The sequence below is a fragment of the Pinus tabuliformis genome, chromosome 8 (assembly GCF_031772625.1).
Source record: "Pinus tabuliformis cultivar Carrire ecotype Pingquan chromosome 8, CPIR1, whole genome shotgun sequence".
In the NCBI taxonomy this organism is placed as follows: Eukaryota; Viridiplantae; Streptophyta; class Pinopsida; order Pinales; family Pinaceae; genus Pinus; species Pinus tabuliformis.
Window position 1 is genome coordinate 1,208,109,000 of NC_142294.1, and position 15,473 is coordinate 1,208,124,472.

Below are 15,473 nucleotides of genomic sequence, written 5' to 3' on the forward strand. Positions count from 1 at the left end.
CTGCCTCCCCTCTGTCAATGTTTTCCCTCAGATTGTGCGTCTATGTGCTGAAAATTATGATGTGCAGCAAAGAGCCATTAAGTCTCCATCTGGGAGCATTCTCTTTCACATCAATCCTGAATCCATTAATAAAATGCTTCACTTTGACCAGACTGAGCTGCTTTTCCCCTTTTCCATGAATTATCTGCTGGATGCTGCTGCCAAAATGACTAGTGAGGAGCTGCAGAATGTCACCAGGACATTCATGAAGCCTCAATGCCAGCCTGCAGGGCCACCTCCCTACATGGATGTCTCCTTTACAGACACAGGCAGACTGCTACTAGATATGATCTCTTATGTGTTGGGGTACAGAACCAGTGAGTATGTGGATGGGACAATGCTGGTTTTGTTGTCTGTTTATAGTCCAGGCCAACCCCCTGCTCGTAAGTTCAACTTTGCCAAGTTCATAGCCAACAAAATTCATGACCAATTGAGCAAAGTGGACAGACAGGGTGTGTTCAAGTACTCCTCTTACATCTATCATCTTTTCATGTATTATCAGTCCCAGGTCTTTCCATGCTACATTAAAAAGCTGGATTATAGAGGGGAAAGAAGATCTGTCATATTCTGGACATCTGTCTATCACCTGGTCCACAAGTCACCTTATTCCTATTCTGAGTTTATTGACCAGTTTGTATACCCGGTCTCCTGCTTATTAATGAGGGCTCCTCCTCCCAGAGTGTCAACTGAAATACAGAAAGCCTTGCAGCTGTCCAAGAAATCCAAAATAGGTGACTGGTACCTATATGAGGATCATACTGTCATCAGAGTGTATGGCTGTGAGCTTTGTCCATTCAGGCTCCCAAAGTATGTGCCTATGAGAATATTTGCCCTTGAATATTATAGGCAGCTGATTCAGTCTGACCTAACCCACTTCCACAGCTCCAAAAAGAAAGCCCACCTCAAGTTCAAACATCAGCTGGGCCCTTTCATCATGAATAAAAAGGAAGGTTGGGAAGAGGCTCACCAGATCCTCAAAGACAAATACAAGCTGTCATATAGCTTTCGATGGGTCCCTTATGACCCTGAAGGTTTCATTTCTGCTAGAAGAATAAAATACAGACTAGTTGGCATTAAGCACTGCAGTTATCCCCATATTGAAAAATATGCCAACCAGCAGGAATGGCTACAGGATTCTATAATTGACAAATTAACTGAAGAAGAAGTGATGATAAAGAATGTCAAGGAATTAGAAAAGACTCTTGACATAGACTCTGTGCAGCAGGTACCCTTCAAACCGCCTCATTTAGCAGGAGAAGGGACCTCGACCTCAAGGACTGCACCAATCACACAAGCATCTTCTACAACAGCACCAGGATTAGACAAAGGAAAAGGAATAATGGGTGCTGAAGAGGAGGCAGTGAAAGACAAGGCTGCCCCTTCAACTGAGCAGCAAACTGGACAGCAAAATGAGCTGCAGAGAGAGGAGCAAACAGAACAGCAGCAAGATCAAACTCCTCCTCCACAAACGGAGCCACCAATAGCACCAATTTTGCAGACCCCAGCCCATGAGGAGAGGGGTACTAAGAGAGACAGAGAAGAGTCCACTCCTATCAGTGGATCCTCCCATCAGCCAGAGGCCAAAAGGCAAAGGGCTGACTCCCCAGAAATTGAAGACATCACTGAGGAATTCCTTGACAGTTCAAGGAAAGACAAGGAAGCAAGCCAGCACACTGGTACCAGCTCATTCCAACAGGAACAAAGCCTGCAACTTGGTTTGGAGGTATCATCCTCTTCTCAGCGAAGCAAGAAGCCTAAAAGCACTAAGGCTTCTTTCAAGCAAATCAAGGCAGCTAATGAGTTACTGAGGGTGGAGGTGTACAAACAATTTATGAATGCTACACCAGCCCAGCAAGAAAGATTAATGTCTGTCTATGACATTAAAGAAGAGAAAATGATATTAAGTCATTTCAGGCCCACAGTACCACAGCCGAAATCAGCTGCAGACTATGTGAAGACAAGGGTGGAGGTAAGGGCAAAGGACATCCACCCCCTGGATCAAATTGAACTCCACAAACAGACTGGAGAAATGGTCTATGCGACCTTGGTGGAGAATACAACTGTAGCTCATGAACTAAAGGAGTCACTCAAAAATACCAACACTCAGTTGGATTTTGAGAGAATGTCCTCCCTGGCCAAAGATAACAGAATAAAATCTTTGGAGGACATTATCATAGACCTAGGACATGATCCTAAGGACCCAAAGGGTGTAAGGGCCCTTATGAAGAAAAAGGAGGATGACCTCAATGCACTAAAGAAGAGGTTAAAGCTGTCACCCACAGAACACCCTCAGACAGCAGAACTACAAAAGGAAAAGCAGGTCGATGAACAACTTGACCTCCTAATACAGCAGGATCAGAGGATCAAAGAATTGGAGAAAGAGCTTGAAGAAGCTCTACAGGACAAACAGGGAGAATCTACATCCCAAGCTCCTCCAACAACCTCGACTACAGCAACAACCACAGGGGCACCACAGGACCCCACAACAGAAGCAGCAGGTACAACAGCGGCTCCAGATGCCCACCCAAGTGTAGAAGAATTGACCAAAGCGGTCAAGGCTATGGAGCTCCAGGCAGATAAGATAAAGAAAGCAAAGGAGAGATTGGCAGAACTGGATGCCAAATATGATAAATCAAAGGTAACTGTAGCAGAACAGGGCAGAGAAATAAAGGCCCTAAAGGATAAAATAAAGGCCCTGGAGAAGGAGCTCAATCTGGACAGTGCCATGGCTGACATAAAAAGAATTCTATGGGGTAAGATCAGACAAACTATCACCAAACAATGGAAATCCATCAAAACAATCCATGAGCATATGGATTTGATTGGCCAAGCACAAACAGAAATCCAGAAGGCCAAAACAGTGCTGGGAAATAGGCCTGAGCAGGCAAACAAACTGATAGACTTTTTGAACAGGCAGGACAAAGAGGAGCTGGCAGCCATTGGCATCAACAACAGGACAGAGGCCATCCTCACAACTAAAAGGGTGCTGACCCTCAGAAATTATGTGCAGACTGTAGAGAGAAAATGCTATGAAATACAGGCTGAGGTAGAGGAGTATAAACTCAAAATGGGGATGTTGCAAGCAAGAGGACTGCCTAGCCTACTGAGCAGCGCGGGGAAATTGATCACCAAAGATCAATTCACCAACAAGATGGCCAATTACATTGAAAATCAAATCGTTGCATCGGGCAGTACCACTGAGCAAATAGGGCCTACAACAGGGCAGAGCTTGTACACAAAATTGGAAGGCCTATTCTTCATTGAGAATGAGGCAAATCATCTGTTTGAAACCCCCCCTAACTTTTGGTGGTATACAGAGGCCGATGAGACCTTAATAAAAATTCGGAGGCATCAGATGCCAAAGGAAGATTGGTGGCAAGCAATGCTTCAGATTCTGCCACGGTAGCTCCAGCTGCTTGGTCACTGCCAGCTCCAGGTCACTAGAAGACAAAACAGCGAAAAAGGGGTTAGTATCTAAAAGCGGCCAAAAGTGACTCATCACATATGCGATGACAGCCATCCAAGTTTTGAACAGCGCATCTCCAACCGACTCCAACAGTCATAAAGACCAAATATCTTCTGACTATTTGACAGCTGAAGCATAAAGGAATTTCGGCTGCATTCACTCCTTCAGCTACTGTATTTTTGAGATTAGCATATCATAAATGAGATAATAACTCATTTCGTTGATATTTTTTGTAATTTTTGTATATATACTCCCCTAAGTAACTCATAAAGGGTTGGTAATTTTCTCTATGAGAACACTTGTATTGTATTTTGTCAATTATCTAATACAAAGGGCCTGATGAGCTCAGTGATTTCCGGAAACTATTGGATGTCAGGAGGATGCTCTATGTGTTGATGCAGAATTCCTATACCGTCTGAAGAGATAACAAGTTTTCTTCAAAACTCTGTTCTTGTTTTTCTTATGTTTATCAAATCACACTTCTCACACTAAGCTAGCAGTAAGAAAGAAAGAATAGTACAAGATTTGTTCTATCACACCTTGTCCTCAATTTTTTGCTGCTGAAAATGTTTGTCCTCTGGATTAAATATGTACATGAATTCTTAATTGCTCATGTATCACTTAATTCTGTGTGTATGAATATCACCTAGAAATACTTAAATGCTCCTAGGTAAATATTCTCATTTTCTTACTCAAACAGTTAAGCTGTAAGATTCTTAATTGCCTTGCACTAACTCAAAGCACCCCATTCCATCACTATTCCAAACGTTATTTCCCAGACACTAAATCGGCTCTGCAACATCACTACGGTATCACAGCGACACATCAAACATCTTAAGGAACACTGACTCCTTAGCCCAATGGACTAGAACTCTTTGAAAACACACAAGCACCTTGTTTGAAATTACTATCCAAACAAAAGATTTAAAGCAAACCTGAATTTATATCTAGCCTAAAATTATCACAAACAGAGATAAATCATAAAGAGAGAGCCCTCTCTGATTACAATGTGGCTAGGCATTGCAATCCAAAGACTGGTTAGTGGTTACCCCGGCCGTATTCCCTTGGGAGTCATAGGGAACAACCTGGGTGTTAACATAAATGGCGACTCCGCTGGGGACCGCTTAGGATTTTTCGATTACTATCTATCTTCCAAGGCTACCATCAAGCCTGAAACCAGCCAAGAGGCCTTAGAACAGTTTCTGTACCACAGTGACAGTTTTAGGGAAGAGCTAGTTAGGGAATCTTCATCTTAGCTTTGAAACATATATAGCCATTCCAAAATCTTCATCCAGTCCTTGCATATATAAAAACTTCCTATAAAAGTCCTGAAAAACAGTTAGAAACTGGCTCCTAAGAAAAATCCTCGACATACTAGGGCTAATCCTGACCCAAATCCACCCATCATTGTTGATAATCCAAATACCATCCCTAGAAACACCAGAAAGCAACAAAAACAGGATCAGCCTGCTGTTTTGACCTCAGTTGCAGATTTTCCCAACCTTTCTACTCCACTTAAAGTCCTCTTTAGGTCTGTCCCAAGTTCTCCTAGTTCACCATCCACATCTCAAAGTCCTCCTCCCTCATCCTCATTCACTGCACATATCCCCTTCAACCATCATTCAGGTTCAACTTCACCTGTTACCCCTGTGGTACCCACTGTTCCTATTATCCCAGCAGTCCCTATAAATACACCCAACCCACCAAATATGGCAAATAGGTATGCACCCTTGCAGCTACCTGCTAACCCCGCAGCTCTGCCCCAGGATTACCAAACCAAAATCACATATTTTGACTCCACTGGCCATTACTCTGCTATTCAACATGCTAAGAGGATGCAAGATCACTTTGAAAACTATGAGATAGATGATGACAGTGTGAGGATGAGAATTTTTGTCCAAAGCCTGACAGGTGATGTTAGAACCTGGTTCAGGTCGATTGCTGCAAATACTATCACAACCCCTGATGAGCTTTATCAGGCCTTTATTACCAGATGGGAAAAGAAGAAAGATCCCCTGCACATACTTGGTGAATATGAAACAATCAAGAGAGGTCCTCAAGAGACTGTTCTGGAGTATTGTGCTAGATTCAACAATGTGTACAATGCAATACCACAAAACTTGAGACCCCCCCCTGATTTGGCCTTGTACAAATTCCCTGATGGATTTGATTCTGACATAGCATTTCAGTTGAGGGAGAGAGAACCTGAAACCCTTGAAGACGCTCAAAAGGCTGCTGTCACAGTAGAAGCAAACTTGATTGCCAAAAGAAACAGGGCAAGGTTAGAAAAGAGAAGCATATACAAAGAAGAACCCACAGCCTTTGACCAAAAGCTTGATGCCATACTCAATAGCATGAAAAGATTGGGTGATAGGGTAGAATCAGTTGAAAGAAAAGCATCATGGGAAGCACCGCAAAATAACCCTCCTAGAAATCCAAATTTTAGGAGGAACCCAAACACAAACAATGGCAGGGCCAATGCTGATCCTGAAATCAGACCTCCATTTCAGGAAAACTATGCTGAAACTTCCACATTGACTGAGCCAAATGAAGATCCTGAGATTAATTTGATAGGGCTAGACGGTGAAAGTCAAGTTTTCTTAACACAAGAAGATCATGAGGATGAGGAAATAAAACTGTTCCAAACTAAATCAGGTGAATCCTTTGACTTTAAACAAGGCTATGACACTGCTGTTTATGAAGTCCATAAACAATACAAGCTGAGGAGCAGAACTGTGAACATCAACCAGCCTGAAAAGAAAAAGGTTAATCAGCAGCCTGAAAAAGTTATAGCCACAGAACCTAGTGACCAACTAAACTTACCTACCAAAGAAGTGATTGTTGAAGAAATCACTGAACCACTGTCCTCAAGACAGCAGTCTTTGGACACTTCATCTTCTCATCCTAATTCAAATATTACTCCTCAAGAAACAACTAACAAGGATAAATCCCAAAGACAAAATAAAAATCAAGAAGAAGATGTAATGAACAGGGAGAGAACTGTCACCTATAACCCCAAAACCCAGTCTGAAAAACCTTTTGATCTTGAAACAGAAATTAGCAAAATAAAAATAGCTATTCCTCTCTCGGAATTAGCCAAGCATGACGGCTATAAATTACAAATCAAAAGGTCCCTACAACTCACTAGCAACAAAGATGATGTCAATGTACTGGATGACACCCCAGAACTCCTTTTTGGCCCAGAAGTAGATGGAAAAACAGTAGTCACAGGGGTGCTGCCTTTCTATGTCAGTTTACATATTCATGACAAAGTGTTACATAATGCAATGTTTGACTCAGGTGCCTCTCACAATCTTATGCCAAAAGCAGTCATGGAAAGATTGAATTTAGACATAACAAGACCATACAAGGATCTGTTTTCCTTTGACTCCAGCCAAGTCAAGTGCTTAGGTCTCATAAAAGACTTATGTGTGTCTCTAGTTCAATACCCAAACAAGACAATCCTAATGGATGTGGTAGTTGCTGATATCCCGCCTAAGTATGGAATGTTGTTATCAAGATCATGGGGAGCCAAACTCCAAGGTTCCCTGCAATTAGACATGTCATATGCCACCATCTCTGTGTTTGGGCAACCAAAAAGACTATACAGAGAAACACTGATGAAGTACATGGTCAGCAGTGAAGAAAAACCTCAAAATTTTCCTATATATGCTGTCCATTCAGACATAGACTCATACATTCTCTTCAATGATACAACTACTCCCTCAAAAGGTGAAGTCGAAACCAAGATATTCATACAGGAGGGGGATGCATTGGAGAGTAGTATCACTCATGAAACAACAGCCAAACAAACATTTGATAGTGCTGCTGCATTAATTGTCAAGAACATCCAATTGAATGATGGAACTGTCCTAGAAGACCAGCTAGAGAGACAATCACAACTGCTACTTACATTACCAGCCCATGAACAAATCATAAAATCTCCATCCCAACAAGATATGCTATGGTTCCTTGAATTTGATGGCTCGGTTAACAAATTAGGGGCAGGAGCTGGAGTTTGGATACACAATAAAGAAAATAGTCATGCAGAAGGTAGAGCCTATAGATTGAATTTCAGATGTACTAATAACATGGCAGAATATGAAGCTCTTTTACTAGGACTCAAATTGGCAAAATTCTTACAAGCTGCCAGGGTTTCAATCATGGGAGATTCAGATTTAGTTATCCAACAAGTGAAAGGAAACTTTGTCACCAATGACAAAAGACTAAGGACTTATAGGTCTGCTGTTGCTGAGGTACTAAACTTTTTCTCCGAATTCCAAATTACTAAAATTCCCAGAACCCAAAATCTACATGCTCATAGTTTAGCCACCTTTGCAAGTACCTGCAAGTTGCCCTTTGAGCCCCACCATTTTTTCACAGCTGAGGTAAAACACAGACCTTCCATACCTAACAACATCAATGATTGGCAAGTATTTGAGGATGACAAGCAAATAAACCATTTTTTAACTCTACAGCAAGAATTTGCAGGATTAAATATTAACAATGAGACAGCAAGTCAATCACAAATGCTTGATGGAGCAATTCCAGCACAAATACATTTTCAACAGACTGCTCAGCCAATGTCACCTAGAACTGCAAAACAAATGCTCAATCCAACTATTTTCAATACAGAAAGCATCCAGCAAATTCAACAAGTTGACTGGGAAGAGGGGGTGTCCAGTGCTGAAACTGAAATCATTGAGCTAAAAGACAATTTTCTACCAACAGGTTTAACCCCACTAGAAGACATCTTTGATTCAAATGATATTCCCAGGAAGCCTAAAATGCAGCCCCTGAATGCAGCCATTGAAGAGTGCAACATAGGTACAGTTGACAAACCCAAGATAATTAAATTATCGGCTTCCTTACCTCCGGACCAAAAGCCAAAATACATTGACCTCTTCAAAGAGTTCCAGGATGTTTTTGCATGGAGCTATGAGGACCTAAAGTCCTATGACACCTCTGTAATCCAACACACCATCCCTCTCAAACCTGATCAAAAGCCCTTTAAACAAAAACTGAGGAGAATCAATCCTATGATTCTACCAGCAATGGAACAAGAGGTACATAAAATGTTCAAAGCAGGCATCATAGCACCAATCAGATTTTCTGAATGGATTTCCAACTTAGTCCCTACAAGAAAGAAGACAGGTGAGATCAGGCTGTGTGTGGACTTAAGGAATCTAAACCAGGTATCCTTAAAGGATAACTACCCATTACCCAAAATGGATCACATTCTCCAAAGAGTGGTAGGGGCCTCAAGGATCTCATTACTGGATGGATTTTCAGGTTTCAACCAGATCTTAGTTCACCCTGATGATCAGGACAAAACATCATTTACAACCCCATGGGGAACTTTCAAATATGTAAAGATGCCTTTTGGCTTGAAAAATGCAGGAGCAACATTTCAAAGAGCAATGGATATAGCTTTTGCCAAGGAAATTCATGACTTTTTAGTCATTTATTTAGATGACCTAACACCTTTTTCAAAATCAGACCAAGAACATATAAAACATCTAAGACAGATCTTCCTAAAATGCAGAAAATATGGCATCTCCTTGAACCCTAAGAAATCCCTCTTTGGTTTAGAAGAAGGCAAGCTCTTAGGACACATCATCTCAAAAGATGGCATTAGAATTGACCCAGATAGGATACAAGCTATCCTGCAAATGCCTCATCCAAGAAATGTCAAAGAATTGCAAGGATTCTTGGGAAAAATTAATTTCTTAAGAAGGTTTATCCCAAACCTAGCAGAGCTAACCAGATTATTAAACAACATGCTGAAAAAGGATTCAAAAGTAAAGTGGACTGTTGAAGCCAATCAAGCATTTGAAGGCATAAAATTGGCCCTCACCCAAACCCCAGTCTTAACCAACCCTCAGTTTGACAGAGAATTTATCATTTTCTCTTTTGCTTCCCAACATACCATTGCAGCTGTTTTATTACAAAAGGATGACCAAGGAAATGAAAAGCCAATTGCTTTCTTTAGCAAAGCTCTTAGGGATGCACCTTTGAAGTATCAAATCATGGAAAAACAAGCCTATGCTTTAGTCAAAGCAATCAAAGACTTTAGGATTTATATCCTTTACTCCCATGTGAAAGCATATGTGCCAAGTCCTATTGTCAAAGACATTCTCACCCAAGAAAACTTAGAAGGCAGAAGAGGAAAATGGATTGCCAGTATCTTGGAATTTGACATTGAGATAAAACCTACAAAACTAATAAAAGGGCAAGGCTTGGCCAAATTAATGACAGAAACAAATTTTCAAGCCTTAGACATCAATCAGCTGGACAGTGAAACAGAGCTGGCGACTCCAAAGATCGATGCAGCCTTTGAACAATCCCCCTGGTATTCGGATATCTGTTATGTGTTACAAAACCTGTGTGCTCCCCCAGGACTGTCCAGAACTAAGTGTAGGTTCTTAAAAATGAAAGCTTCCAGATTTTGTGTGATGGAAGGGAATTTGCTTTGGAAAAACCATGAAGGTATATTGCTGCACTGTTTAATGGAAAATGAAACTAACAATATCATGCAAGAGTTTCATGCAGGAGACTGTGGTGAACACTTGTACTGGAAGTCCACTGTGGATAAAATACTAAGGGTTGGCTACTACTGGCCCACCATGTTCTCTGATGTTAAAAAATTCACCACCTCATGTCATAAATGCCAAGTGTTCGAGGGCAAAAGGCAGCTGCTGCCACTCCCCTTAAAACCTATTGCAACAGAAAGACCTTTTCAACAATGGGGCTTGGATTTCATTGGGGAAATCCATCCTTCTTCTTCAGGCCAACACAGATGGATTCTAACAGCAACAGACTACTTCACTAAGTGGATTGAAGCTGCCCCATGCAGACAAGCAAATGATTCAATAATTATTCAGTTCTTGGAGAACAACATATTGGCTAGATTTGGCTGTCCTGACAAGATAATAACAGACAATGCTGCTGCTTTTAGATCCAAGAAAATGGTAAACTTCTGCCATAAATTTCACATTACTTTGGGCCATTCTACTGCATATTATCCCCAAGGAAATGGCCTTGCTGAATCATCAAACAAAAGCCTAGTAAATATCATAAAGAAGGTGCTGGAAGAGAACAAAAAGAACTGGCATAAGAAACTAGTCAATGCCTTATGGGCAGATAGACTAACAACAAAAAGATCAATCGGGACCAGCCCATATGAGTTGGTTTATGGATTAGAAGCCAAATTCCCCTCATCACTAGGAGTGCCTGTTATGAAGCTTCTTCAAGAAAGTCAAGCAGAACCAAATGATATGCAAAGAAGGATCAATCAGATAATTTGTTTACAGCAAACTAGGGAGCAGGTTTTCAGCAGAGTTCAGATATTACAAGAAAAGTTAAAGAAGGCCTTTGACAGAAGAACCAAAGCAGAAGATTTCAATATTGGTGACAAAGTCCTCAAGTGGGATGCAAGGACAGAAGAAAAAGGAAAACATGGAAAATTTGATTCCTTATGGAGAGGGCCATTTGCTGTCCAAGCAGTACAAGGAAACAATACTTATTTCCTTAAAAGTCTAACTGAAACTGACTTGGATGAAGGTCCTGTGAATGGCAGGATGCTGAAGCATTATTTTGACTATTATCCATGAGCGCAGTCTGGGTTCCCTTGTATATATGCAGATGTATATATTGTTTTCTGTTTTAGATTGTAAAAATGCATTTTTTTCAAATTTATTGACTCTCAGCATAAGGTAAATAGAATCAGAGGCCTTTCAAGAAAAGAAGCATACAGTTTTGGCACTTCAAAGCAGCAAATTTCAAAGAGTGATATGGGCAGTCAAGGAGCAAGGCAATCTGACCTGCTGATCTTGGTCTTTCAAAGAAAAACCATCCCCATGTGGAGCCACTATTGGATACCTATACCAATAGGTTTCATATTTCATGATTGGCAAGGGAAAATCCAAATATGCTCTGCTTTGATTACACAAAGATCCCATATTTCCTAGAGAACACAAAGTGTGTAAAGTGTTTCAATCTTGATGACCTTGTTTCAAATTTTGATGGATGATCCAACAGTTTAATCTGGGTCATGCCATGCTTTCAATTTTCAGTTGTAGAATAGAGAGAGGAGTCTGTCCAAACTGTTTAATCTTGGCAGACAAGTAGTTCAGGTAGAGAAGAAAAGACTCCCAACAGCTTAATCTGGGGCCTTGGAAGAAATAAGGGTAGAAGTAGATAGAAAAACAAAAGAAGAAGCCAGAGAAAAGAAAAGGCAAGTAAGGGTCTGCAAATCCAAGTGCACCCTCCAAGAAGAAATAAAAAATGCTAGGCTAGCTGGGTAAGTAGTTGGGGTTGCAGAAAGGTTGTCTTTACCATTACAGGTGTGGTAACTGTGTTTATCAAAGCAAAGCCAATCAAATGACAAGGTGTTCTTCTTCATCAAGTTGCAGCAGGAAGCATGACTAAACTCCCTCCTTCCCCTCCCATTTCATTTCTAACATCCCCTCATCAGCTGAGATTCACGGAAGAAATTGTGATTTCATGGTGGTTCTTAAGCCTTTAAAAGCCACATTTCTTGTCTAAAAATCTTTTCATTTTGATCTACTCTTTAAACTAAGTAAGTTTCAAATAAACTTAGTGTTTTCCCCCTCATTTCACTATCTCATCCATATTAACTCTAATTCTACTATGTAAATCCCCTATATTACCCTTCCCCCTAATATTATTAACACCATGGTGTATAAACCCCAAATTCTGTATAAATACCCCTCCCCTTGGCATTATAGCCAATAAGTCCTATGTCAGGGATCAAAGTGACATCTGGCCACTTGGATGAACCTATACCTCATCTCCCCCCCCCCTTTTCTTTCAAATGATTCCACTCATTAAACCCCCATCTGCAGAGAAAGACCCTATAAAAACCCCTTCCTACCCATAATCCCTTTTAAAACTATGGAAAAACCCAAGAAATCCTGAAAAACCCATAAAAACCCACTATCCCAAGGTTCCCCGCCCGAAATATTTAACTCAATATTTTAATAGACTGGCGGGACCCCCCCCCCAACCTGCTCGATCCGTCGGAGGGCCCGCCAGCCGTAGATCCTCTGCCACCCACGATCCAACGGTGGGCGGGCATTTACAGATCTGAATCTGCCGCCCTTTAGCGTCCGGGGAACAGCGGTATCAGGGTCCGTACCCAAGACGCGTGTCAAACGTTGGGGCTGTTCGGAGCCCCCCTCCCCGATACCACTTATTGCCAAAGGCGGTGCGGGGAAACCGCTTACCCCCTCCCCGTTACCACCCATTCCGCACACGTCACCATGATGCCCTTCTGACGTCACCTCCCTTCCGCCCACCCCCGCGCTCGTCACCCTCCATGCAACCCTGCCGCCACATCCGCCTGCCACCTCATCCGGGCACGCTGGCCTCCAGCTCAGCGTCCACGTCACCCGTACCCGGGCCCGCCGTGACGTCATGCTGACGTCATTGGCGGGAAGGCGCTAAATGCGTATTTTTGCCAAATTAGTCATTATAAACGCCCAAGATAGCCGTTTTTTTCCATTTTTGGAGCTAATTTGCACAAAACTCCTGTTGCTCCCTCACCACCAACGTATTTCCGGGTCTCCAAAGTCGAAATTTGATCGTGTCAACTCATCCATCAGCTGCTACAAAGTCTTCAATAGCTCGGCCCGCAGGCTTGTCGAACGATTTATTCAGGTATTCACCGTGAATCCCATGCTTTGCCCATACATACCATTTCTCTGCTAAAATTCACCATTAAAAAACCGGTCAAAATCCTAAATTTAACTCTGTCTGCTGCTTGAGAGTTAACTAAAGCAACCTGCATTGCCCCTGAACTACAATTTGACATTGAAACAGTCATTCCACGGATCAGAACAATAAAATTGTCCTCAAGGTACTTGGCATTGTTCCCTTTTTCCAAGTACAGGCCAGCTGCAAACCAAATCCTGCACACCCTCTGCACATCATTCCTAACAATTCACAGTCCCTGAGAATTGATTAAAACCTGCAGAAGCAGGCTAGCCTTCTTCACTGTGAATAAAAGTTCAAGCATTGTCAACATTGAGGCTGTTACTGAACTCTGAGGAGCCTAGCAAGCCTCTGCAATTACACTATTTAGAACCAGATTATACAAATGGCTGCCCCTGCACCTACAGCTCTAAATGTCACTCCTTTAAATCCACCAAACAAGGACCTGGAGGCCTTGCCCCTTGTTGACAGGGACTCCCTAATTGAAGACTTTGTGGGTAACAGGGATTTCCTGCAGACCTTCAGACAGTTGAGAGAAGACTACCTGAATGGCAAGGACACCTATGGGATATGGGAGTCCAACCTTCCTTACTACTGCCTCCCCTCTGTCAATGTTTTCCCTCAGATTGTGCGTCTATGTGCTGAAAATTATGATGTGCAGCAAAGAGCCATTAAGTCTCCATCTGGGAGCATTCTCTTTCACATCAATCCTGAATCCATTAATAAAATGCTTCACTTTGACCAGACTGAGCTGCTTTTCCCCTTTTCCATGAATTATCTGCTGGATGCTGCTGCCAAAATGACTAGTGAGGAGCTGCAGAATGTCACCAGGACATTCATGAAGCCTCAATGCCAGCCTGCAGGGCCACCTCCCTACATGGATGTCTCCTTTACAGACACAGGCAGACTGCTACTAGATATGATCTCTTATGTGTTGGGGTACAGAACCAGTGAGTATGTGGATGGGACAATGCTGGTTTTGTTGTCTGTTTATAGTCCAGGCCAACCCCCTGCTCGTAAGTTCAACTTTGCCAAGTTCATAGCCAACAAAATTCATGACCAATTGAGCAAAGTGGACAGACAGGGTGTGTTCAAGTACTCCTCTTACATCTATCATCTTTTCATGTATTATCAGTCCCAGGTCTTTCCATGCTACATTAAAAAGCTGGATTATAGAGGGGAAAGAAGATCTGTCATATTCTGGACATCTGTCTATCACCTGGTCCACAAGTCACCTTATTCCTATTCTGAGTTTATTGACCAGTTTGTATACCCGGTCTCCTGCTTATTAATGAGGGCTCCTCCTCCCAGAGTGTCAACTGAAATACAGAAAGCCTTGCAGCTGTCCAAGAAATCCAAAATAGGTGACTGGTACCTATATGAGGATCATACTGTCATCAGAGTGTATGGCTGTGAGCTTTGTCCATTCAGGCTCCCAAAGTATGTGCCTATGAGAATATTTGCCCTTGAATATTATAGGCAGCTGATTCAGTCTGACCTAACCCACTTCCACAGCTCCAAAAAGAAAGCCCACCTCAAGTTCAAACATCAGCTGGGCCCTTTCATCATGAATAAAAAGGAAGGTTGGGAAGAGGCTCACCAGATCCTCAAAGACAAATACAAGCTGTCATATAGCTTTCGATGGGTCCCTTATGACCCTGAAGGTTTCATTTCTGCTAGAAGAATAAAATACAGACTAGTTGGCATTAAGCACTGCAGTTATCCCCATATTGAAAAATATGCCAACCAGCAGGAATGGCTACAGGATTCTATAATTGACAAATTAACTGAAGAAGAAGTGATGATAAAGAATGTCAAGGAATTAGAAAAGACTCTTGACATAGACTCTGTGCAGCAGGTACCCTTCAAACCGCCTCATTTAGCAGGAGAAGGGACCTCGACCTCAAGGACTGCACCAATCACACAAGCATCTTCTACAACAGCACCAGGATTAGACAAAGGAAAAGGAATAATGGGTGCTGAAGAGGAGGCAGTGAAAGACAAGGCTGCCCCTTCAACTGAGCAGCAAACTGGACAGCAAAATGAGCTGCAGAGAGAGGAGCAAACAGAACAGCAGCAAGATCAAACTCCTCCTCCACAAACGGAGCCACCAATAGCACCAATTTTGCAGACCCCAGCCCATGAGGAGAGGGGTACTAAGAGAGACAGAGAAGAGTCCACTCCTATCAGTGGATCCTCCCATCAGCCAGAGGCCAAAAGGCAAAGGGCTGAC